The sequence below is a fragment of the Phacochoerus africanus genome, chromosome 11, assembly GCF_016906955.1.
Source record: "Phacochoerus africanus isolate WHEZ1 chromosome 11, ROS_Pafr_v1, whole genome shotgun sequence".
Taxonomy (NCBI): domain Eukaryota; kingdom Metazoa; phylum Chordata; class Mammalia; order Artiodactyla; family Suidae; genus Phacochoerus; species Phacochoerus africanus.
This window is the reverse complement of record NC_062554.1, coordinates 97,096,867-97,123,020: the sequence shown is the minus strand read 5'-3', so window position 1 is coordinate 97,123,020 and position 26,154 is coordinate 97,096,867.

Sequence of the window (26,154 nt, the reverse complement as noted above, 5' to 3'; positions counted from 1 at the left end):
TGTTCTGCCCTAGCATTAACACTGTAATAACTATAATGTTATCACCAGTAACATTTCTGTGCAGCCCTTTACTCTTACAACATGCTTCTGTATGCCATTAATTAAACTCCCTCTGGCCTCAAAAATCCAAGTTTGGGAGTTCCTGTCATGGCTCAGCAGAAATAAATCTGACTAGCATCCATGAGGATGTAGGTTCAATACCTGGCTTCTCTCCAGGCGTTGAGGATCTGGTATTGCCGTGAGCTGTGGTGTAGGTTGCAGATGTGGCTTGATCCCCCATGGCTGTGGTGTAGGCCAGCAGCTACAGAAGCAATCCAAACCCGTAGCCTGGGAACCTCCAGATGCTATGGTTGCAGCCCTAAAAAGACTGAAAGAAAAAACCCAACCCCCCCCCCCAAAAAAAACCCACCAAAAAACAAAAAAATCGCCAAGTTTGTAATGAGCCATTTTACAAAAAATAGAGTTATTTAAGTGAGAAAAATTGGTAGATAATGAGGCTAAGATTCCAACCTGGAATTTCTGATTCCAAATTTCATGTTCATGCTACCAAACCACTGTATCTAGTTATTTCTCTCCCATTAATCTCTCATTTAATAGCTTCCTTTTCAGTTAGATCACTATCATTCTAAGTTGATACAAAACCCATCGTACATTGTTTCTCCTAAAGCCATTTCCCAAAGCCAGTTCTACTTTCAAACAGACCCTCAGTGTACACGTGGGAAATTCTGCTCTGATCCCCACATTTCTTCTCATTTGACTGTGGGAAGTTTCTGAATTGTAGAAAAGGTGTTAAGGTCACTACCAGAGAGAGATGATGGCAGGGATTCTTAGAAAGTAAAACCAGGTTCTCAACAAGTGTATGATTGGTAGATTAGCTTCCTAGATCCTGAAAGGCCCCAGCAATACCTGAAATGGAGGAGAGGTACCGGAAGAGGCAGTGAGGAGACTAGGAAGGCAGGCTTGGATACAGATGAAAATGGTGTCATGCCTTGCCCTCTCCTGACAAACTGAGTTAATCTTGCTCAATTTTGCTGACCAGTTAGAGTCTGGGTCTTCTTATTTGCAAAATACCTACCACACGTGGCACTTGGGAAGCTAAAATGTTGCAAGTGTATAAAAAAATATTTAATTCAGTGACAAGAGCAAGCATGGCATCTGATAACATTGTCTAACTATCCAGACCAGATAGTTCGACTACAATTAGTATATAAATCTCCATACCCATTTACAATTCTGACAACTAAAAACATTCTGGACTATGATTTTTCCTTTCTTTCTTCGGCTACACCTGCAGCATGTGGAAGTTCCCAGGCTAGGGGTTGAATTGGAGCTGTAGCTGAGGCCTACACCACAGCCACAGCAACACCAGATCCAAGCCACATCAGTGACCTATACTACAGCTTGTGGCAATGCTGGATCCTTAACCCACTGAGCAAGGCCAGGGATTGAACTTGCATCTTCACAGAGGCAACTTCGGGTACTTAACCTACTGAGCTGCAATGGGAACCCCTGGATTGTGATTTTTTTTTAAAAAAAAATATTTTAATGAAACCAACAAAATAACAGTAATAATAAATAATGTCAAACTGTATGCTTAGATTTGAGAAACCCATGCACACGTTAAAAAAATTCATCTAGTCAGCAAATATTTATAGAGCATCTACAAATGCTCAGTGCTGGGGAACAAAACAACTTTTTTCCCTTTTGCTTTTTAGGGCTGCACCCATGGTATATGGGAATTCCCAGGCTAGGGGTCGAATTGGACATATAGCTGCCAGCCTACACCACAGCCACAGCAACATGGGATCTCTGACACACTGAGCAAGGCCAGGGATCAAACCCACATCCTCATGGATACTAGTCGGATTTGTTTCCACTGAACCACAATGGGAACTCCCAAGACAACTTTTTTTTTTTTTTTGGTTTTCATGGAACTTGTATTTTATTTACAATTCTACTTAATTGTCTACATATAGTGGGAATGCACTTTTTAGAGAATCTTGCATTGATAAGTCAAATTTACTTTAACATGTTATAAACTTCCCTTAACAACTCTAATTCCCACAAGTATAACAAGGCAAGAGATATGTTTGGCAGAGCAACTATTTATGTCCTGTCGTCTGTGTTGCTAGGGTGATGGTAGCAATACTGAAAACATTGGAGGTGGTTGTTATTGGCAAGGATCCTAACCTTCCTTTCCAAATGGAAGGACTGTAAAAAGCAAAATGTAGGTGGGGGTGTGGGCTGTGGACTGGTCATGGCTATATGTAAACGAGATGAATGGATTATTGGTGATTAATCAAGTGTGGATGCTATTCTTGGAAATGAAACACTGATAGGAAATATTTCCTTAATGTTTAAAAATTTATGGAATTTAGTGGTTACATCAAATGTATGGGGTTTTTTTGCAAAAAAAGCTAAACCCTATCATTTCATGCTTTCAAATGTTTTTCACTCATTTTTCTTTCAGGGGAAAGAAACTTAAAAACTGTGCTGAGCTTTTGGTCCCTCCTTTAAGTATCAATTGAAATGTTGCCACAGTTCAAGTTCAGCTTCTAGAGGAATTTTTAAACATACTGATTATATAATTTAAAGAGAATAAATGATAATATACTAACCCTGAAAAAGAAAGTTATTCAATCGGCTGATTTTTTTTTCTTATTTGAAAGCACCACACATGAACCAGAAAATAAGTAATTGGTGACTTTTTCTCCTTCACCAACAACTTCAATCAATTTCTTAACTCCAAGTCGACAAGTACAATGGCAGTGAATTAATTAAAATAAGACCCTTTTCATGAAGAATGCTGTGCATTGACCCAAAAGCCATGTCTTCCTCCTGACAGTGTGGAGAGAGAGGAGGGATTGAGATTGAAGACAAGGAGACCAAGACAACATCTTAGATTTCTTTGCTGCTGGATTTGTTTGTTCGTTTCAGGTTTCAAATCTATTTTATCTCTTCGATTATGCTATAGAGAGCAGCAGAGTACTCAGATGGTAAATTTTTTTTGAAACAATTCTGTATTACAGAAATTGTAATGGTTACTTATCATTCTAACCCCTTGGGGTGACTACCAGGTTCCATTCTCTTCTATTCTGATTGCAAGCACCCACATGACAACACAGAAGATGGTTCTGCTGGCTAGCACAGCATTACCATATTTGTCAAGAAAATACTGCAAATATTTTATGTGGCTCTCTCTTGCCATGACTTGCCAAATGCTTCAATTCTTGAGGCTACTTGAACAATGAGGCAGTTAGGGTGCCTAGCCCCTGCACAGTCAGTAATCTGGATAGAACTTCCAGCTGGCTCTCCACAGATGTGGTGTTTCCCATCCAAGAATTCAATCAATGGTGGATCATCAGTATGCAGTATTTACTACTGAAAAAAGGGAAGAAATCCACATATAGGTAGATCCATACAGTCCAGTCCTGTGTTTTTCAAGGACCAGTTGTACTTAGTGCATCTCCAGCCAAGGGAAATGTAAAGGTTTGAAGAATTATAGTTGATTGCAGTTGTTAAGGTGACTGGGTTGGATGTCTGAAACCCAAATGCTTTCCTTATAAACTATTACCATTTATTATAAAAGATACATTTCTTAGGTATCTAAGAAGATAAGACCAAGGAAGGTGGGTGGGGGGTTTTCATGCCCACTCTGGGTGCACCATCCTCCCTCTCGGCACCTCACTGTGTGCACCACCAACCTCCAAGCTCCACTGCTCAGTTCCTTGATGCAAATCAGGTTTTGCCAATTATATGCAATATTGTGACATTTGAAAGGTAGATGTAATACGGAGACATTTTATATGTTCAACCTGGTTGGTTTGTTTCTATGGTTATTCAAAGTAATATTGATGTGATGATTTTCTCCAGCAGTTTTATAACTTTACTGGAAGAGTTTTAGTGTCTTATTTCTAGCTTCTTGGGTTTTAAGAAACATTATATAGCTCTGAAGTCCCTGTCTGGTGCTCACTTATAGAACCACTACAGCAATTTTTTAAGTTACCTAATCCTCTGTTAATTTATTTTGTGCTCAAAATATCTAAAGTAGTTTTCTGTATAAACCTGGTCTAATAGACATCCCACGTCCTTCTCTACTTAAAAGTGTTAATACTTAACCAATTCTTTATGGAAATCTAGGTAATTAGGATCATACTAAAGGGGCTATATAATGACAAATTTCTCCCAATTATAGATGCTTATTTCTTCATACATTCCCTTCTGTTCTTTCCCAAATTCATTTATTCATAATCCAGTACATTTAGCACACATGTTTTCTCACATTTCTCTCTTCAACTTGTTTATTGAAATCTACCTACCTTCAAATTTTTATTCTAGTCCACCCTATGTGATGAAGTTCATAAGATCATCCAACTAGAACTGATCTCGTTCTTTCCCAGCTCAGCTGAACTAGCACTTGTTCTTCTTTACAATCATATGAACCTGACCTTCAACACCCTTCAACTTCAACTAAACCCTGAGAAGTTTCTTCCCCAATTTACATCATTCATCATTTACCCCAGAGTTATCAAGTACTTAACAATAAGCCAGTCATCAAGCTAGGCACTGCGGTGTGGTATAGAATACATAGTCCTTGCCTTATTAAACCTTGTATCTTAGTAAGGTAGAAAATTATTAAGGAAATAGACCCCAAATATATGTCAAAGTGTCAACTCTGATAAATTTTATAAAGAGAAGTATCATGTGCTATAAGAAGATCTAGTTTGAGGGTTAGGAAAAGCTACCTATGAAACTAACAATGGAGGTAATACCTAAGAATGATTACACATAAAATTAAATGGGTAGGAGTACTGGCATCTTGGCAAGTCAGCAAGTCTTTTGCTAAATGGCATTCAAGAGGGAAATGGAGTCCCTGCTCCTTCCACTGGGAGCCTTCATCTCTGGCTGAGTCTAATGAAGCCTTATTTTGCTTGGGATGGGGGGAAACACATTTCCTCATGTGGAAAGGCATTAAAGAACACACTTTTCATTCCACGAGGTTTGTTACATACATGCATTCAACTGTATCTCTCCTCTACAGTTTTTAACACACACACACAGAGGCATGTGAGCATGTACATACATTCGTGCACACACACACACACACACACACGAGGGAATGGTTGTATTAATACAGACAAAATCATACATTTATTGAGTACTTTTATAGGCCCAGTTACTTTTACTTATAACTATGCTGGCATTCAATCTTCACAATAACCCTATGAAGTAGGTATTTGCAATGAACACTAATGCACACAGAATATTGAGTATTTATCAAACACTAGATTAAAGCACAATTGACCACTTGCTATTTGCCACATGCAACTGTTGTAAGCACAATTTTTGTAGGGTTTGTTTTTTTTTTTTTCCTAGGGCTGCACCCATAGCATATGGAAGTTCCCAGGCTAGGGGTCGCATTGGAGCTGTAACTGCCAGCCTACACCACAGCTCAGAGCAATGTCAGATCCTTTGAACCACTGAGCAAGGCCGGGGATGGAACCTGCATCCTCATGGATACTAGTCAGGCTTCTTACTGCTGAGCCATAATGGTAACTCCCATTTTTGTAGTTATAATTATTCCCATTTTACTGGGAAGACTGGAGGAAGGGAGATTGACCTCTCATGGTAACACAGCTAGTGTGGCCCCACCATGATTCAAAGCAAGTTGATTAATACACACCTGTGCCATCACAGGTGTGTCTGACCCTGCAGCTTTCCAAGGTTGTCTGACCCTGCTTAGTAAATCCAAAGAGAATTTTCGCCTCTATTGGGGGTATCTAATCATAAAGTGAGTACATAGTACCTCTTTGTTTCAAGCTTTTGGTCCTAGTCACTAGTTCTGGGACAACCAGAAAACTCCCCCCTTCTTCCTATTATATATGAAAAATTTCCTGTCATTCAATACACCTCTGGACTTCTGTCTCTTCTAGGGTAACATATACTGAGAAATGCACACAATTTAATATTACAAGTAGTTAAATTAGGAGACTAAATTCCTTCAAACAAATGTATGTCAGCAACTGAGCCTACATGCCTTGTGAATAATATATCATTTCAGATGATTCACAACATAACTTACTCCCATTCATTGACATTGGTGAGAACCAAACTACAGTAGAAAGACAGAGTTAATATGTATTTACCAAGAATGAACAAGAAAGTATCACCAAGATCATTTTGCTAGCAAGAAGACCAGCATAATGAAAAAATTAATGGTTATATATAAGCAACTTATAGAAAAATGACCTTGCTGCTCTTCTATAGTTTCCCTTGTCATTACATGAAATGCAGAAGCAGGGTTTTAAACAGGTCCTGAATTGAACTATGAATACTAAATAGATCCAAGATTGCATTTTATTTATAATTACCAAAAAAACCAAAAGTCACTTCTCATTCTCTGGTAACTAAGAAAACCATGGTTTTAAAGATGGACTAGATAAACCATTAGAGTAAGCATTGATTTATATGCCTTTGCCCTGGATGAAGTCAAGATGGGCCTCAGGAAGATACAGACCATGGAGCTGATTTCTTGGCAGCAAATTTTTTGATCAGTAGCTCATTTTACCTTCAGTTTTAACATTAAAAAAAAACACTTGAGGTGATTACAACTGAGATAAATTTCTCAGAGCTAGTATTTTTTCAAATTTAAAGTTTTGATGGATAAAAGTTAATAAAAGTGAATTCTCCTTTCTCCCATCTAACTACCAGAAGGCATAATTATTTGGGTCTCAGTGGTTATAGCAAATATATTATAGTAGAATAATCTGATGGATAGTCATCTTCATTGCATCAAATTGGTACTTCTTCCTCAGGCAATGTTAGAAGGTCCACTTATAATCATATTGTTGGTTCGTAAGATTATTGCGTTATCTAATGATGTATGTGTGAGGCCAAAAAAATAAATTTATGTGATTTAGAATAAAAACCAAAAATTACCTCAAAATTATTGTGTTTATACTCACGTACGTGTATATAGATGTCATAGAACATTTTTAAACAATTTAATACATATGTATAATTAATGTCATATTTGCCCCATGACACACTTATTTTAAGAATGATTTAATGAAATTTTAGAAAAATAGACCAACCTGGGCAATACACTGGATTACAGAAGATACACTTGCATTTTTATATCTCTGAATCATCTGCCCAGAATTTGTTTCTTAGATGCTGCTAAAAATGTCCTAATATTACTGTACATTGAAATAAAAATTTCTTTGAAGATCCTAATATTAGAAAATTTTCTAATAGATTGAGAGACTACCCAGAAGGAATATATCTGTAAGAAAATTAATTGATTTTAAACAAAATAAAAACAATAACAAAAAGGACGGAGAAGAAGAAATGAGGGAGTTGAAGGGTTTGGCCTTTGGCAGAGTCAGCTGGTGGTCCTCTAATGCTGTCCTTTCACCTTCTTGATGTATGACTGGTCCACATTTCTCCAGGTCTCTAGCAGTTGGGGGGGCATCATCTTGTGATTGATTTATCTCAAAAGGAATGGGCTGGAAGTACTATGTGCCAACTTCTAGGCCTAACTTTGCAGACATTGATATTCTTTTCCCGATTTCACTAAGAGTGGACCATGAAGATGACATCAGCATCACAGAAAAGAATATTTATCCCTTAAGCCAAGGTCTACTACTAGATAGAATTCAATCTGCCCATAAAACTTGGATGGTGAAAATTTTATCTTTATTATTTTAAGATTTTCCTCTGTTGAAAATGTAGACAATACACCATAGCAGTAATAGTATGTGTGGCTATGAGAAAAGTAGAAATCGCAAGTATTTTCTAATCATATTATAGCCATTGCAGATATGAAAATATTGCTTATGTTCATAATTACTTCAAAATTATGGTGCTTATACTCATAATAGACTTTTTATATCTTATAATTTAAAGTATTAAAGAAGCACAGATATATTTTGATCATTTTATTTTAATGTAATTTGTTTCCTTCTTGATCTGATGCATTTTATTTTATGTATGTATTAAATATTATGCTGAGTAAGTCCATATACTTTAGCAGATTACTAAAGAGGTCCATGCACAAAAAACGTTTAAGGACTCTGTCTGCCTAGGAGGATGGGAGAAAGAAGAACTTAGAAGGAATTTGAGTCCCTGAATGACCAAAAAGGAAAGAGCTTCCTAACGGCCTCAAAGATGCAACTCAAATTTTTCCCTAAGAGAAAAGAAGTATCTTTGTTATTTGAGCCAATCTACTTTTGATTTCTTTTTGCAGCAGCACAATACACATACCTAATTAATACAGCCTTCTATTATCAATCTCTCTTTAGTTGTTACAGGAAAGAAAGACTATTTACAACTTTTTAACAGGAATTGAAGGAATAAGAATTTTTTTAAGAATGAAAACAAGCTTTCTTTTTATGTATAATTAAAATGTTAAATGATTTAATACAATAAAATGCATATGTAAATATTGAAATGTTAAAACTCAACACAATCTTTAATCCATAAGACAGAAATATAGATCAGTGGAACAGGATAGAAAGCCCAGAATTAAAACCATGCACCTACAGCCAACTCATCTATGACAAAGGAGGCAAGACTATACAATGGAGAAAGGACAGCCATTCAATAAGTGGTGCTGGGAAAACTGGACAGCCACATGGAAAAGAATGAAATTAGAACACTCCCTAACACTATACACAAAAATAAACTCAAAATGGATTAAAGACCTAGATATATGACCAGATACTAGAAAACTCTTAGAGGAAAACATAGGCCAAACACTCTCTGACATAAACGACAGCAACATCTTCTCAGATCCACCTCTCAGAGTACTGACAACAAAAACAAAAACAAACAAATGGGACCTAATCAAACTTCAAAGTTTCTGCACAGCAAAGGAAACCCTAAACAACACAAAATGACAACACACAGAATGGGAGAAAATCTTTGCAAGTGAATCAACTGATAAGGGATTAATCTGCAAAATTTATAAACAACTTCTGCAGCTCCATACCAAAAAAAAAAAAAAAAACCATCAAAAAATGGGCAGAAGATCTAAACAGACAGTTCTCCAAAGAAGACATATAGATGGCCGAGAAACACATGAAAGGATGTTCAACATCACTCATTATTAGAGAGATGCAAATCAAAACCACCGTGAGGTACCACCTCACACCAGCCAGAATGGCCATCATCCAAAAGTCTACAAACAATAAGTGCTAGAGAGGGTGTGGATAAAAAGGAACACTAGTACACTGTTGGTGGGATTGTAAATGGGTGCAACCACTGTGGAAAGCAATATGGAGATTCCTCAGAAAACTAAAAACAGAACTACCATTTGATCCAGCAATCCCAATCCTGGGCGTCTATCCAGAGAAAACCACGACTTACAAAGACACATGTACTCCAATGTTCATTGCAGCGCTATTTAAAATAGCCAAGACATGGAAACAGCCTAAATGTCCATTGACACAGAAGTGGATCAAGAAGATGTGGTACATATACACAATGGACTATTACTCAGCCATTAAAAGGAATGAAATACCAGCATTTTTTGCAACATGGATGGACCTAGAAACTATCATGCTAAGTGAAGTCAGCCATACGATGAGACACCAACATCAAATGCATTCACTGACATGTGGGATCTGAAAAAAGGACAGACTGAACTTCTTTGTAGAACAGATGCTGACTCACAGACATTGAAAAACTTATGGTCTCTGGAGGAGACAGTTTGGGGGGTGGGGGGATGTGCTTGGGCTGTGGGATGGAAATCCTGTGAAATCAGATTGTTATGATCATTATACAACTACAGATGTGACAAATTCATTTGAGTAATAAAAAATAAAAATATTAAAAATAAATAAAAATTGCAGTTATAGTAAAAAAAGAATGAAAATAAGCATTCTTTTTATGTAGAATTAAAATATTCAATGCTTTAATACAATAAAATACATATGCAAATATTAAACTGTTAAAACTCAACACAATCTTTAATCCATTTTATTTTTATATGTAGTATTAGAAAATGCTCCAATTTAAGTTATTACATGTAGTTTTCAAGTTTATCCAGCACCACTTAAAGAACTCTCTTCTCCACTGTACATTCTTGCATGCTTTGTTACAGATTAATTGATTATTAATGTGTGGGGTTATTTTTGGGCTCTCTATTCTGTTCCATTGATCTATGGTACTGTTTTGTACAATACCATACTGTTTTGATGACTGCAGACTTGTAGCATAGGCTCAAGTTAGGGAGTGTGATTCCTTCAGTTCTTGAGATTGTTTTGGCTTTTCAAGGTCTTTTGTGTTTCCATACGTTTTTAAAATATTTGTTCTAGTTTTGTGAAATTAATCTACCACAAAGGAGGCAAGAATACACAGTGGGGAAAAGTCTCTTCAATAAGTGGTCTAAGAAAACTGGACAGCTACATGTAAACGAATGAGACTAGAACATTTTATCACACCACATACAAAAATAAACTTAGAATAAAGACATAAATTTAAGACCAGAAACCATAAAACTCTAAGAAAACAAAGGCAGAACACTCTTGACATACATCCTAACTATGTATTTTTTGGATCTGCCTCCTAAAGCAAAGGAAACAAAAGCAAAAATAAACAAATGGGACCTAATTAAACTTGTAAGTTTTGCATAGCAAAGTAAAATTTGACAAAAGAAAAAGACAGCTTACTCAATGGGAGAAAATAATTGCAAATAATATAATCCATAAGGGTTTAACATCCAAAATATATAAGCAGCTCATATAACTCAAAATCAAAAAACCCCTCCAAACAACTCAATTTAAAAATAGGCAAAAGACCTGAATAGACATTTTTTCAAAGAAAGGTTATAGATGGCTAATAGACACATGAAAGGATGCTCAACATCATTAATCAGAGAAATGCAAATTAAAATCACAATGAAATATCACCTCATACCTCTCAGAGTCAGCTATCATTAAAAGAACACAAGACTTGTGACTGCCAAGGGGAAGGGGGAGGGAGTGTGATGGACTGGAAGCTTGGAGTTAGTAGATACAGATTATTGCCTTCAGAATGGATTAGCAATGAGATCCTGCTGTGTAGCACTGGGAATTATGTCCAGTCACTTATGATGGAGCATAAGTGTGAGAAAAAAGAATGTACACATGTATGTGTAACTGGGTCACCATGCTTACAGTAGGGGAAAAAAAAAAGGTAAAAAAAAAACCCTGCAAATAACAAATGTTGGCAAGGTTGTGGGGTATAGGGAACTCTTGTACACCGTTGGTGGGAATGTAAATTGGTACAACCACTATAGAAAACAGTGTGAAGATTTCTCAAAAACTCAAAATAGAACCATCATATGACCCAACAATTCTACTCCTACTCCTCCCAAAATCAAAACTATTAATTCAAAATGAACACGTACCGTAATGTTCGGAACAGCATTATTTATAACAGTTAAGTTTTGAAAGTAACTTAAGTGCCAAGAACAGATGAATGGGTAAAGAATATGTGGTATATATACATACAATGGAATACTATTCAGCCATAAAAAGAGTAAAATCTTGCATTTTCAACAACATGGATGGACTTGGAGGGCACTAAGCTAAGCGAAATAGGTCAGATAAAGAAACCCAAATACTGAATGACATACTTATATGTATAGTTTAAAAAATAAAACCAGTTAATCTAACAAAAAAGAAAGACTCACAGATAGCTAGCAAACAAACTAGTGGTTACTAATGGGGAGAGGGAAGAAGGGAGTTGAAAAAAGATTAAGTTTAAACTGCATATAAAATAAATAAGCTACAAGGATATATTGAACAGCATAGGGAAATATTGCCAATATTTTAAAATAATTATATATATATATATATGTTCACAAAGAGTATAACCTTTAAAGTTGTGAATCACTACATTAACACCTGAAGTTATACAATATTGTACATCAACTATACTTCAACAAAAACCTAAAGGTGTTAAATAAATTTTAAGTATATTATCCTAATAAATAAAAATACAATTAATACTATTGAATAAGTTATTCAAAATTACTATCAATGCAAAGACCAACAAATGCGTACATCTTTAGGATTTGTCGTTGCACACCCACATCATCTGAACTTCAAGTGCCTGCTTTCTTATCACATAATCCTTCAAACCCAGCAATACATACAATCTGTTAATCTTATAAAAATGTCACTTTTCCATATTTCCCTCACGAACTCATTTCCCTTCTTGCCAAATTTACATTCCACAATCAAACATTCTAATCAGTCTCTTGTATATACCCCAAACCTTTGCTTCTACTGAGCCATCAGTCTGAATAGGAGAAAAGCATACTGCCATAATCAGCATTCTCATTTAAACTCCATGACCACTCACTTCAAGCAGCCTCTTGGAACTCTAGCAAATCTAACACATTCCTTCTTGGTTTTTTCAGTTTTCTACTCCTGTAGAAAAATTGTTTTTTCTTTCATCAAACTTTTCTCATCTTTACTCTCAGATAGTATCTGTGATTCCTTGGCCATGGAGAAAATGCAAAGAAAGAGATCTTTTTCCAGCTCCCATGACCACCCCTACACATCTATCATCATGAAGCACTCCTATAGTCAACTTTCACTCCTGTAAGTATGGATGCTCTATACTGCTTTGTAAAGCCACCTTCTCCATTTGTACACTAGATTCCATTTCCTCTTTCATTTCAAAGATGTGGTTCACGCAATTGTTCTCTGAACTTGATCATTCTCTTTGACATATATACTTAGATTTCTCTCATCGTTAAAAAAAAATCTCTAAATGTCATAGTAATTTTTTTGTTTTTATAGCGAAACTCCAGGCAGCTATCTTTTCTTTTACCAATGTCCTACTTTTCCTCATAGTAGGAAATTCAGCTTTAGCCCAAACCCCACTTCTACCAGCAAACTTCTCTTATCATGGTCACTGGTAATTTTCATACAGGTAAATCCAATAGTGAATTCTTGGTCCCCATTTCACTTGGTCTATGAGCAGCATTTGCCACATTTAATGATGCTCACCTTGTTTGAAACGTGTCCTGCGCTTTCAGGACAAAATTCACTCATAGTCCTTTCCTACTCCCTACCAGCCACACGCCCTTCCTCTTTTGATGTTCCTTTCCATTTACCTGAATTCATAATATTGGAAAACTCCAGATCTCTTTTTTTTTTCAATCAAATTCACTCCCTTAATGACCATAAGTACCATATATTTTAGTGACATTATCTATACCTTCAGCCCATGTTTCTTCTATGAACCCTAGACTCATATATAAATCTCAAAGTGAACAATGAAGTGAACTCACAATCTTTTTCTCCAAACATGCTTCATTTGAAGATTTCTCCATTTTAGGGTGGAGAAACAGCAACTCTATTTTTCACTTTTTCAGGACAAAAGCATTGGAGCCACCCTTGACTCCTCTCTTTCTCTAAAAAAACCACATGAATTCTATAAGCACATCTTGTCTGCCCAAGGTTCAAAATCGAAAAATCTCACTACCTTCCTTCTAAAACACAGTCCAAGGCACTGCAGTCACTTACTCGGATTATCGTGATAGCCTTCTTTTGTGACTTCCTGCTCCTGCCTTGGCCAACTTCAGTTAGCTCTCCATCACATTCTGCATGATCCTGTTACAGTGGAAGTCAGTAGAATACAGGAAGAACACATTTTGTCAAGATTCATTTAAAATAAAAGCACAATTAAAAAATAAAGAGAAAGAAAAGTAAAATAAAAGCAAGATCTCTCATCAAAAACTGAAAATCTTATAAGGTCTAGCACCCTAATTTTGTTTTCTACTCTGGTTGCCCCATGATCCTCTATATCCAACACTGACCTTGCTATTTCTTGTACATTAGGCATGTACTGGCCTCAGACATTGTAAGTCTTCATTTGTTTGTTTGTACTTTTCTAAGAGCATATTTTTCATTAAGATGACCTTTCCCCAATACATTTTTCTACCATACAGATTGGTGACCCAGTTGCTTTTTCTTTTTCTTTTTTTTTTTTTTTGGCTTTTCAGGGCTGCACCTGCGGCACAGCATATGGAGTTTCCTAGGCTAGGGGTCGAATCAGAGCTGCAGGTGCTAGCCTACACCACAGCCACAGCAACACCAGACTCCACCCACATCTGCAACCTACACCACAGCTCAAGGCAACCCTGGATCCAAGACCTTCTGAACAAGGCCAGGGATCAAACCTGCATCCTATGGATACTAGTTAGATTTGTTTCCCCTGAGCCACAATGGGACCTCCTCTTTGTTTCTTCTTCCCAGATGCTCTCCTCCCAGGATATCCATTAACACTGCCCTTAACCAGCTTCAAGTCATGTCTCCAACATCACCATCTCAGGGATGTCTTTCCTAATCATCCTATTTAAAATTTACCCCCCTCTTACCTATGTACTTCCTTGGCCCTTCCCTGCTTCCATTTTCTCCCTATCTCCTATCACTTTTTGACATAGTATGTTTATATGATGGTGCTTACTTTCTTTCTTTCCCATAATAATGTGAGCTTCATCAGGGCAGAAGTTTTTGTCTGCTATGTCCTGTCCTGACACACAGTAGGTATTCAGTAAGCTTTAACCCTTACTATTATAATTTTCATCATGATTGACTCAGTGAATTGAATGTATTCACAACTTGTGAATACATTCTGGCCTATGCTATGGGAAATCAATTTTAACTTCTGTATGAATCAGAAAGCTAATGAAAACATTTGATAACATTAGCAGTACTTATTTTCTAGAGCATCCCTGATTTCTCTCCAGACTGTTAAATATTCTCCATTATTTTAAAAAAGCTTGCAAGTTAATTTTAATTCAAAAATAGTTGAGTTGCTTAACCTCTGCAAACAAAATATTAAATAGAGATTCATGTATCTACTGTACAAAATGGAATGGGTAAGATGACCATGAAGCTTAAATTAGATGACCGAATGCATATTTCATTCTTAAAATTTTTACATCATGAAGTTTATAATAAAAATCAACAATGCCCACCTACCCAACATGAAGCTTAAGAAATAGAATATTTCAATGTTTGAATTCCCTACATGCACTTCCTTACTTTCCTTCCCTACCTTTAAGAAGAAAATGCCAGAAGTTGTGTTAATCATAATTTCCTATATGGCTTTGCCACATAGATGAGTATCATAAACAATATGTTGTTTCCTTTTGCTTGATTTTGATACATATATTAATGGAATAATACTATATGCTTTCTTCTGTAACATTCTTTGTATGATCCTGAGAGGCACCCATGTGGATTTGTTTCAATACATTTAAAATGATGATCTTATGAATGTTCTTGTTCATGACCTTAGGACCATATATTCAAAGTTTATTAGGTATCATGATTTTCTTTTCAAAGAAGTTATACTACTCTTTACTCCTGTGAGCAAAGTACAGTAGTACCCATTGTTTCACAACTTTGCTGTTATTTGATACTGTGTTTTTATTGTTTTTTTCAGTTTGATGGATGTGAAATGATGCTATGAATTTAAATCACATTTTCCTTAACTAATACAGTGGATACTGTAAGTGAAGTTAAAGGGTTGTTAAACACAAGGATCCTCATGGATCCTAGTCAGGTTCGTAACCCACTGAGCCACAATGGGAACACCATATATTAGTATAGCTTTAATATAGTCCTAGTATCAGTTACAGAATCTCTAGTATAGATGTATTTTTTTCAGTTATGAGTTAGTATTTTTGGCACCACTAGATCTTCCAAATATGTATCAGAATACAAATGCCAATTTTAAACAAAATTCCACTTAAAACTAATCTGTCACAATTCCCTCCCCAATACTTCTGATCATATATAGACTATGTATTTTTGTTCATAGTCAAATATTACCTTCTAAGATATTATATGGTTTATTTGTGTGCCTATGATTGCTTTATCTCCTTCTCATCCAGCCATCTCCTACCCAGCTAGATAATAACTTGCAGAGCTATTTTTCAACTTGCTCATTGGTGTATCTCAAGTACCTAAAGCAGATGATGCTCAAGTAAAGATTGGTACTCAGTAAACATTTGCTGAGTGAATGTTTTTAACTTGAATTTATTGCTCATTTGGGGAAAGTTGACATCCTTATAATATTAAAAATTTTTGATCCATGTACATGATGTCTCTCTCCATCTATTTCTCTCAAATATTTTAATAAAGTTTATCAATTCCTGACATGGAGTTGTCCACACATCTTTATTAGATTTATTCTTGTAAACTTTATACATTTGCTGTTGTTGACAATGCTGCTATGTACTTGATGCTATTTTTTATCTATTTATTCTATTAAATGTAAATATGATTCTATTTTATATTAGTATTTTATAGTTAGATTTATAATATAAAGTTGAATCTAGTATCTGTGTAAAGTATTTTTCAGGTTTATTGAGGTATTATATGTAATAAAACTCACCCTTTTAAGTGCATAGTTCAATCAGTTTTGAGACATGTATATAGTCACCATCACCACAATCAAGATATTAAATTTCCTTTGAGTCTCTTTGCAGCCAACTCCATTACCCTTCACCCAGCCTCTGGCAAACTCTGATCCATTTTCTGTCATTATTGTTTTGTCTTTTCTAGAATGCCATATAAGCAAAATCATATGATATGTGGCCTTTTATATCTGGCTTCTTTCTTCAGTGTAACACATTTTAAATTTATCCATATTGTTGTACCTTTCAGTAGCTTCTGCCTTTTTAGTGTTGAACACATTGTATGGATGTAATGCAGTTTGTCAATCCACTCACCTTTTGATGGACCTTTCAGTTGTTTCTGCATTTTGGCTATCATGAATAAAGCTGCTGTGAATATTCACCTAATGGATTTTGTGTGAATAATTTTCACTCCTGTTGGGTAAATTTTTAGAGTGGAACTGCTGGAACATATAAGGTAATTCTGTAGTTTTGTAAGAAATTCCAAAACTGTTTTCCATATTGTTTGAACGATTTTTTCATGCCCACCAGCAGAATAAAAGAATTCCAGTTGTTCTACATTTTTACCAGGCCTTGGCATTAAGAGTCTTATTTTTATCCATTTCAGTGGGTATGTAGAGTTAACTCATCATGATTTTAATCTACATTTTGCTAACAACTAATGATGTTGAGCATCTTTTCATGTTCTAGTTTGTCATTTCTTGCTTCTTGTCAAGCATCTCTTTAAATCTCTTGCCAATTTTTACATCAAAGTTTTGTTTTCTCATGATTGAATTGTGAGGGTTATTTATGTATTTTTCAAGTCCTCTTCTTCCCAGTACCACAGTAGCTTTGAAAATTATCAGTCTTACAACCCTAGAGCTGTGAGAACCAGCAGCCTTGCAGTCACTGGAGGGGAGCAAACTTGAGTTTGGTGCATGTCTAAAAAAAAGGCCCATCCCCAAAAAACTTTCATTATCTAACCTCACAGCTTCCTGGAAAGTAAATACTTATGGAGCATTGTCATTATGTGACCTGACATGGAAGTCAGTTCCAGGATATATCTGTAGTACTTGCATCTAGAATGCATAAAAAAATTCACAACTCGAGTCAAAACACAAATTTGGGTAAAGGATATGAATAGACATCTATTCAAAGATGATATACAAATGGTGAATAATCATATGCAATATTCTCAACATTTTCCATTAGGAACATACAAATCCAAACCAAAAGGAGATACCACTTTACATTTAGGAAGATGACTAAAATAAAAAACGTAGATAATAAGCACTGACAGAGTCGTGGAGAAATCAGAATCCTTATTCATTGCTGGTGAGAATGTAAAATGGTGCAGCTACTTTGGAAAATGGTTTGGCAGTTCCTTAAATAAAGATAGAGTTATCACATAACCCAGATATTCCACTCCTAGGTATGTACCTAAGAGAAATGAAAACATATGTCCAGGTAAAAGCTTGCATACAAATGTTTATGACAACATTGTTTGTAATAGCCAAAACATGGAAACAGCTCAAATGTCCATTAACTGAGGAAGACATAAGCAAAATGCAGTATGTAACACAATGAAATACATACATGAAAATAAAGGCATGAAATACTGATACATGTGAACACTGATGATCCCTGAAAACATTATGATAAGAGAAGCCAGTCGCAAAAGACCACATATTGCATGCTATTTATATGAAACATTCAGAGCAGACAGACACATAAGGACAGAAGATGTGGCCTATGGCTGGGCAGAGGGTTATGGGTAGTGACTCCTAATAGGTTCTTTTTGCAGTGATAAAGTGTGGCTAAATTGGGTTGTTTTCATGGCTATACAACTGTGAATATATTAAAACTCACTGAATTGTATTCTTAAGCACACACATATATACAATGAGATACCATTTTAACCATATTGGCAAATTAAAAAGTCTGTTAATACTGCCAAGATTGGGGGATATGGAACTGTGAGTGTACTAATGTGGTGGAGTACATAGTAGTGAATTTTGAAAAACAGTTTGGCATTTAGCCATATTTATTTATTTATTTATTTTTGTCTTCTTAGGGCTGGACCTACAGCATATGGAAGTTCCCAGGCTAGGGGTTGAATCAGAGCTATAGCTGCCAGCTTACATACACCACAGCCACAGCAACACCAGATCTGAGCCATGTCTGCAACCTACACCTCAGCTCACTGTAACACCGGATCTTTAACCCACTGAGTGAGGCCAGGGATCAAACCCAGGTCCTCATGGATCCTAGTGGGATTGGTTACCACTGAGCCATAACAGGAACCCCTATTTAGCCTACATTTAGCCTAGATATGCACTGTAGTGAAATTTTTGCATACATCCAGTAGAGGGACCACACTATTTGTAAGACCCTTAACCTTAAGAGATTAACATAGAAAATAGAAAATTCATAAAAGAATAAATAAATTTAATACAACACATTCCTACAATGATACATTTTCCCACTGTGTAAATAACTGAAGGACATCTCACACATTAACATGGCTGATTATCTAAAACATTAATTTTCATGAAAATTTATGTCCCAAAGGACAGACTGAATAGTCACATAGAACAAAAAGGAATAAAAGAGAAAATGTGGTACACACACACACACACACACACACACACACAAACTAAAACAACAAACAAGTGAAAGATGAATATCAAGTTCAAGATAGTGGTTACCCCTGTGGGATTGGAAGCACACAGGACACTTCCAAGGTTGTGATAATGTGGTAAATCATTTCTAATTAAATCCCCTGAAATAAATCTTACTGTACATCAAATACCTAGCTATGAAGTGGAGAAAACAGTCAATCTGGGGGCAAATAAATTATTTTTAAAAAATGAAAAGTATTTATAAACTGATAGAAAAAAAGTCTTTTTCCAAAATTCTTAGGCTCTCCCTGTAAATGTATATAGGTATGTATAAAATTATATACACTTAGGTATATATCATAATTTTCCATAATATATAACATATATTCTAGGCAGATTGTTTGACATAAATCACAGCAGTATCTTTTTTGGCCCACCTCCTAGAGTAATGAAAATAAAAACAAAAATAAACAAATAGGACCTAACTAAATTTAAAAGCTTTTACACAGCAACAGAAACCATGAACAAAAGGAACAGACAACCTACTGAATGGGAGAAAGTATTTGCAAATGATGCAACTGGCAAGGGATTAATCTCCAATATACAAAGAGCTCATATAGCTCACATAAAAATAAAAAAGGCAGATCTAAATAGACACTTCTCCAAAGATGACATACGGATGAAAGACACATGTAAAGATGCTCAACATTGCTAATTATTAAAGAAATGCAAGTCAAAACTACAATGAGTTATCACCTCATACCAATCAGAATGGCTTTCATCAACAAGTCCATCAATAATCAATGTTGAAAAAGGCTTGAGAAAAAAGAATCCTTCTATACTCTTGGTGGTAATATGAATTGATGCAGCCACTATGGAGGACAGTATGGAGGTTCCTTAAAAATCTAAAAAAAGAGTTTCCATATGATCCTCCAATTCACTCCTGGGCATCTATCTGGAGAAAACCATAATTTGAAAAGAGACAGGCACCCTGATGTTCACTGCAGCACTATTCACAGTAGCTAAGACATGGATGCAACCTAAATGTCCATGGACAGATAAATGGATGAAGATGATGTATTACATATATACAATGGACTATGACTCAACCATAAAAAGAAAGAAATAATGTCAGATATATTTTCAACTTGTTTTTGTTAAGGGCATTTGAATTAACATCATTTAAATATTTTACTGAGAAAAAACAAAAACACTTCAAAATTAAACGCTGAAAGCAATGAGACTATTTTATTAAGTAACTTCCTATCACACCTTTGTTTTTATTCCTTCTTTTGTATTCTAGTGATTAATTTTTTTTTATCGTTACTGATTTTTATTTCCTATTTTGTGACAGGGAATTACTGTTATATATGGATTTTTGTGTTTTCAGGTTAAAATCACAGTTGGTGAAATATGATTTCTTTCCAGAGTTAAGTACAAAAGGGGAAAGATCAGTCTACAATAGAATGACATAGGGAAACCTTGGCTGGAAAACATCTGGCAGTAAAAGCAGAAGCACCTGAGAGCCAGAGGTTGTTTTTTCTCACCAAGCTATCTATTCTCCACCACTAATGAAACAGAAAAAGAACCTTTTTAAAGCACTTTGTCTTTCTGATATCACATTATTTACATTGACGTTAATAAACATGGACATTTAATGTAAATATGCAAATATTTTATGTTTGCTATTTGTATATTGACTCCATTCATAAAATAAAGTTATACAGTAAGATCTTAAACAATTTTGTCTCCTTTTTCATAGACCTATGCTCTTACTGTATGATTAGAATAATGGAATTTTGAGGGGTTCCCCATTTCCATTTGTCCATTCATTAAAATTAATGATATATATTTAGTATTATTCATTTGTTTACTCATTCATTCAACAAGTATTTATTATTTACCTCCTGCTTGGTACACTTTTTGCGGATAAAGTAAGAGTCAATAAATAAAGGATCTCTGGGTTCTCAGAACTTAAAATCTATCTATAGAGAGAAATAACTATGATTACCACTTAAACATTGTATCCAGTGTTACATTATGATTAGTGGTAGAAACAGAGGTGTTTGGTGGTTTAGTTGAGGAACTTGAGGTAGAAGTAAGATGAGTGGTGTTTAAAAAAAGGGAGCGCAACATGTAAAAAGTCATATGGTAGAAGGATTAAAGATTTAAGGACAGAAATGCTGGAAGACAAAGAAGGAATGTGATATGTAGTGAGCATAGAAAGGTTAGGAGATTTCAAGTCAGGCTGGACTTAATTAGCTATGTAGAAAACAAGGGAAAAACACTGAGGCGCTAAGCAATATAGAGACACTGTCTGATTTATATTTTGAGATCACTTAGCTGCATTTGTTCCGTAGTTATTAAGTCTACATCACTCTTGGTGAGTTGCCATTTATCATCCTAACTGTGCTACAATGTTCCAAAACCCCAACTGCATTATCTGCCTGCATGCATTTGAGCTTTTGAACTCAGAATAGAATTTAAGTCCTTCTAAGGTGCACTAGACATTAAATTCCTCTGAAATCTAACAGGCAATAAATACCTATAAACATACACTTACCACGTGATGTGGGAAGAACTCAAGTAGAGACACAGATCAAGTGCAAAGTCTAACAGGGAATTGCTCTGCCTGGAGAGACAGGGAGGGCATATGGAGAAAAGATGTATTTCATCTGGTCTTAAAAGGTGTCTAAGAGGTTTGTTTTTGTTTTGTTTTTAAAGAAAAAAATGGGAACACCATTCTGAGAAAAGAGAATTTTATCAACTCATACAAGTTTCCTGAGAGATGACAAGAAATTTGATATATGGGAAAGGACAAAGTGAATTTGGAAAAGAAGCTTGAGATGGATTCCGAAAGATATTTTATGACAGGGTAAAACAGAGACTCCATCCTTTAGGCACTAAAGGCAGGCGGGGGATGGGGGATTAAGCTGGCAAGTGCCTCTCTGATGGTTAATCTTAGAACTGTTACATCTGCTTAGAGGATTAGAATTCATCTTTCTGAATGTTCAGTTACTTTATGAAGCTGCCCACTTGCTTTATATTGTGTGCACAGACCACCACGCTTACATGCTTCAGTTCAGCCACCATCAGTTTTGCTCCTTGCATTTCATCTTCATTTCTAGAAGCAGACTAGGCATATGGAACAGGATTGATGTTGACCTAGAGACCAGGCTTTCTTTTCTAGTTTGACTTCCAAGTACAAAAATTTTTGGCCTTTTCTAGAAGCCAAATCTTTTCTACTTAAACATCTAGCCCGAACAATTCATTTCTGTGAGATATTTCCTCTTCTAACTCATGAATTAAATTTTAAGTAATTAAAAACATTTGGTTTATAAACATATATCGTTACCTGTTTTATTAAGAGTATAGCTTCTAAAAATAAGATATAGACATGGATAGAATGGGGGGAAAAAACACACTGTTCTAGCACAAGGGCAAATGCCACTTTGTGAATTACATATCGTGATGATTCATGGGCATAACCATAAATCTTAAATAACAGAGCACATCTGTCTTGGGGAATTGTCAGGAGCATATGGAAACTTCAGGTGCTGCAGTGACTAATGACGATTTTTGGCCAAGCTGAAATTGGGCTTAATGTCTAGGTCCACATATAACATGATAAAAACTCCCACTATTGGGACATTTTATTTTTACTAATGTGATCCTCAGAAAAGAAAATTATTCCTGAATAAGTCAGTTATCAAGTGAGTTTTAAAAACTTTCCAGAAATAGAGTGGCAATGCTCAAATTTACAGCCTGAGTGCATACACGTTTGTATATTTGTATGTGTTTAAATATACACACTATAAACCTAGTTAATCTCACATTCCAACATGGACATTTGAACATTTCTATTGTTTTTATCTACAGAAGTGATTTTTTTTTTTAAAGGTATGCTTGATGAAAAGAGGCTGGATAAACAGAGAAAAAGGATTTCTGATAAGGTAAGATATAATCTGATCTGGTGGTACCAATTTTGAGCTAGAAGGCTAACGCATGAGCTCTAACAGGTTAAGCCTAGTAAGGAGATGCTGCTAATGAATCATGAGGATGGGAACTAATTTAAATCCTTCCAGTCTCTCCTACATGGCTAAGACAGAAAGCCCAAATTTAAAGGCTGATTTCTCCCCGCCCCCCTCCCCCAGCTTTGGCAAACAGCATCGCTCTAACTAAAATGCAAAGAAAAAACCCTTCCTTGCCTCTCAGGAAGAAAACTGACAAGGGGTGCTTGGTTCCTGCAGCGCTGCTCTGTCCTCCCTAAAATGGAGCTGAGAGAAAGCGGTCAGGTTTTTGTTTCATCAACTCCACTGGATTCCACTTGCACAAAGCTTTCGCTATCTAGCCAGCCTTGGGTGACTCCATTTCTCAGTTACTTCTCTCAGTTACCTCAGAATCATTCTTAGTGTTAAACTGGCCAGGTTATTTTTAGGTCTTGAGAGCAATGGTACCAAGTTAGGAGCAAAAACAGGAGCTAAGGGTCAGACTGTGGGAGTTTTCAAATTCAGCCATTAAAAAAGCCCACTAAGCAGAATCAATTACATATACCCTACCCCTCATCAATTTAATTTTAAATACTATATACAATATTTTCCTTAAAAACAGTAGACTTTGGGAGTGGTTTTGTATGCAGTAAAACAAAGCAAAGAAATTCAGAAAACAATGACAGAAAAAAAAAATTCAAGCTCTCATGGTAGGTTTAAAAATTCACATCTATCAGGTTTAATTCTATCTCCTAGGAAGAAGTCAGACCATTCTGACAGGCTAAGCATAGATTTTCTTTGACCTTAGACCATTTTCTTCTATGTGTCTGCAATTTGATTTTTGTTGATTTCTCCCAGGGATTTTTCCTGATGAATAATTAATTATAGTCTATGTCAATTTTCCATGGTCATTGAGTTCTGTAGAAATCTTCCTACAATAAAACTTTTGATTTGTAAAAAGTGATTTGGTACATATTCTGCTTTCCTTGCAATTTTAAGGCTGTCCAAATCCATAAGAGATTTGTCATTAAAAACTCAATTAACTTTCACAGTGAATCCCTGAAACACTTTCCTTGTTACTTTGTTTTCTCACTTCATCCATACTCCAGAGGACTTTTATTACAGCTCAAACAGTTGGTATTTTATTAATTTGGCTATGATTGAGCAACTACTTAGCATCCATGATATATTAGATTGTAAAAGTATGTAGCTGTGGTTTGTTCTTATGGAATTTTTAACCTTTATTTTATGGAAACAGTCTAAGAATTTCTGTACTAGAAAATGGCATGTAAATAAATCATCAAAATAATAGAATCAAGTTATAGAAACAAAAATTAGATAAGAAAATCCATTTACCCTACTCCTTGCTCTAAAATGTGATGAAAGAGTACAAAGCTTTCCTCGGTCATCTTAAATATTTACCATCTGTACATTAAGAATTGTTTCATTCAGAATATATACATTTTTTGGAGTTCCTGTTGTGGTGCAGCAGAAATGAATCTCACTAGTATCCATGAGGATGAGGGTTCAATTCCCGACCTCACTCAGTGGGTCTGGGATCCTGTGCTGCCATGAGCTGCGGTGCAGATTGAAGACTCAGCTTGGACCCCGTGTTGCTGTCACTGTGGTATGGGCTGGCAGCTGTAGCTCTGATTTGACCCCTAGCGTGGGAACTTCCAAATGCCACACCTCTGGCCCTAAAAAGCAAAAAAAAGAATATATACTTTTTTTTAAATTCTCCTTTAAGTTTTTAAAAAATTATTTCCTTCTTAGTCTCACTTTCAAAAAGGTCTCCTCGATTTTTAACCTTTGTAAATCATTTATGGCTTTACCTCCTTCTTTAGATGAGAAATTGAAATCAAGTTCAGTATGGGTTCAATTGATTCTAAGTGGCAGACACTGATTCATTTCACTACTATCTCATTCACTCAGCCATAGAGTTTAATATACAGTTTTGCTGACTTGGATTTAGTAAGCTTATTACAATATATAGAAATTAATGTCATTTATTGTTACTCTGTTTCCTTTTTTTTTTTTTTTTTTTTTAATGGTCACACCTGGGGCATATGGCAATACCAGATACTTTAAAACACACTGTGCTGGACTGGAGAATGAGGCCTGAACCACTGCAGTCAGATTTTTTTTTTTTTTTTTTGTCTTTTTGCCTTTTTTTCAGGGCCGCTCCCATGGCATATGGAGGTTCCCAGGCTAGAGAGCGAATCGGAGTTGTAGCCACCGGCCTACACCAGAGCCACAGCAACGTGGGATCTGAGCCGCGTCTGCGACCTACACCACAGCTCAGGGCAATTCCGCATCCTTAACCCACTGAGCAAGGCCAGGGAGCGAACCTGCAACCTCATGGTTCCTAGTCGGATTCGTTAACCACTGCACCACGATGGGAACTCCTGCAGTCAGATTCTTTTTTTCTGTTTTTCTTCTTATGGCTGCACCTGTGGCATATGAAGTTCCTAGGCTAGGAGGTTGAACTGAAGCAGCAGTTACAGGCCTATGCTACAGCTACGGCAATGCTGGATCTGAGCCTCACCTATGCCATGGGCTGAGGGAATGCCATATCCTCACCCACTGAGTGAGGTTGGGGATTGAACCCGAATCCTCACGGACACTATGTCAGGTTCTCAACCCACTGATCCACAACAGAACTCCCTGTAGATTCTTAACCCACTGTTCACAGCAGGAACGCCTCATTGTGTTTATTTTTTCTGATTATCTCTCAAATTTATTAATATTGACAATCATGATACTGGGCAAAATGTTGTAGTAGCTACTTAGAATTTATGATCTTCCACTTTTTTCATTTTTCCTACACTAAAATATATTAGAGATTTATTCTCCCTGTGACCTCAATTTTCTCCTCCTTCACCACCACTTCCTCCTTTTTCTTCTTTCCATGTTTTCATTTAAGATACTCTTGCCTTTCTTCTATAATCTTCAAAGTTTTCTTTCATCAACCAACCTGAAGTAAAAGCTCTTATCTCTAATATTTCCCAGCAATTACTCAGTATGTAAATTAACTTGACCACTCTTGCATTCAACAAAATTTCTTGAGCACCTATTACTTGTCAGGCAATATTGAATGAAACAAATGAATCCATGTCTCAAGGAGGCTTACATTCTGGTG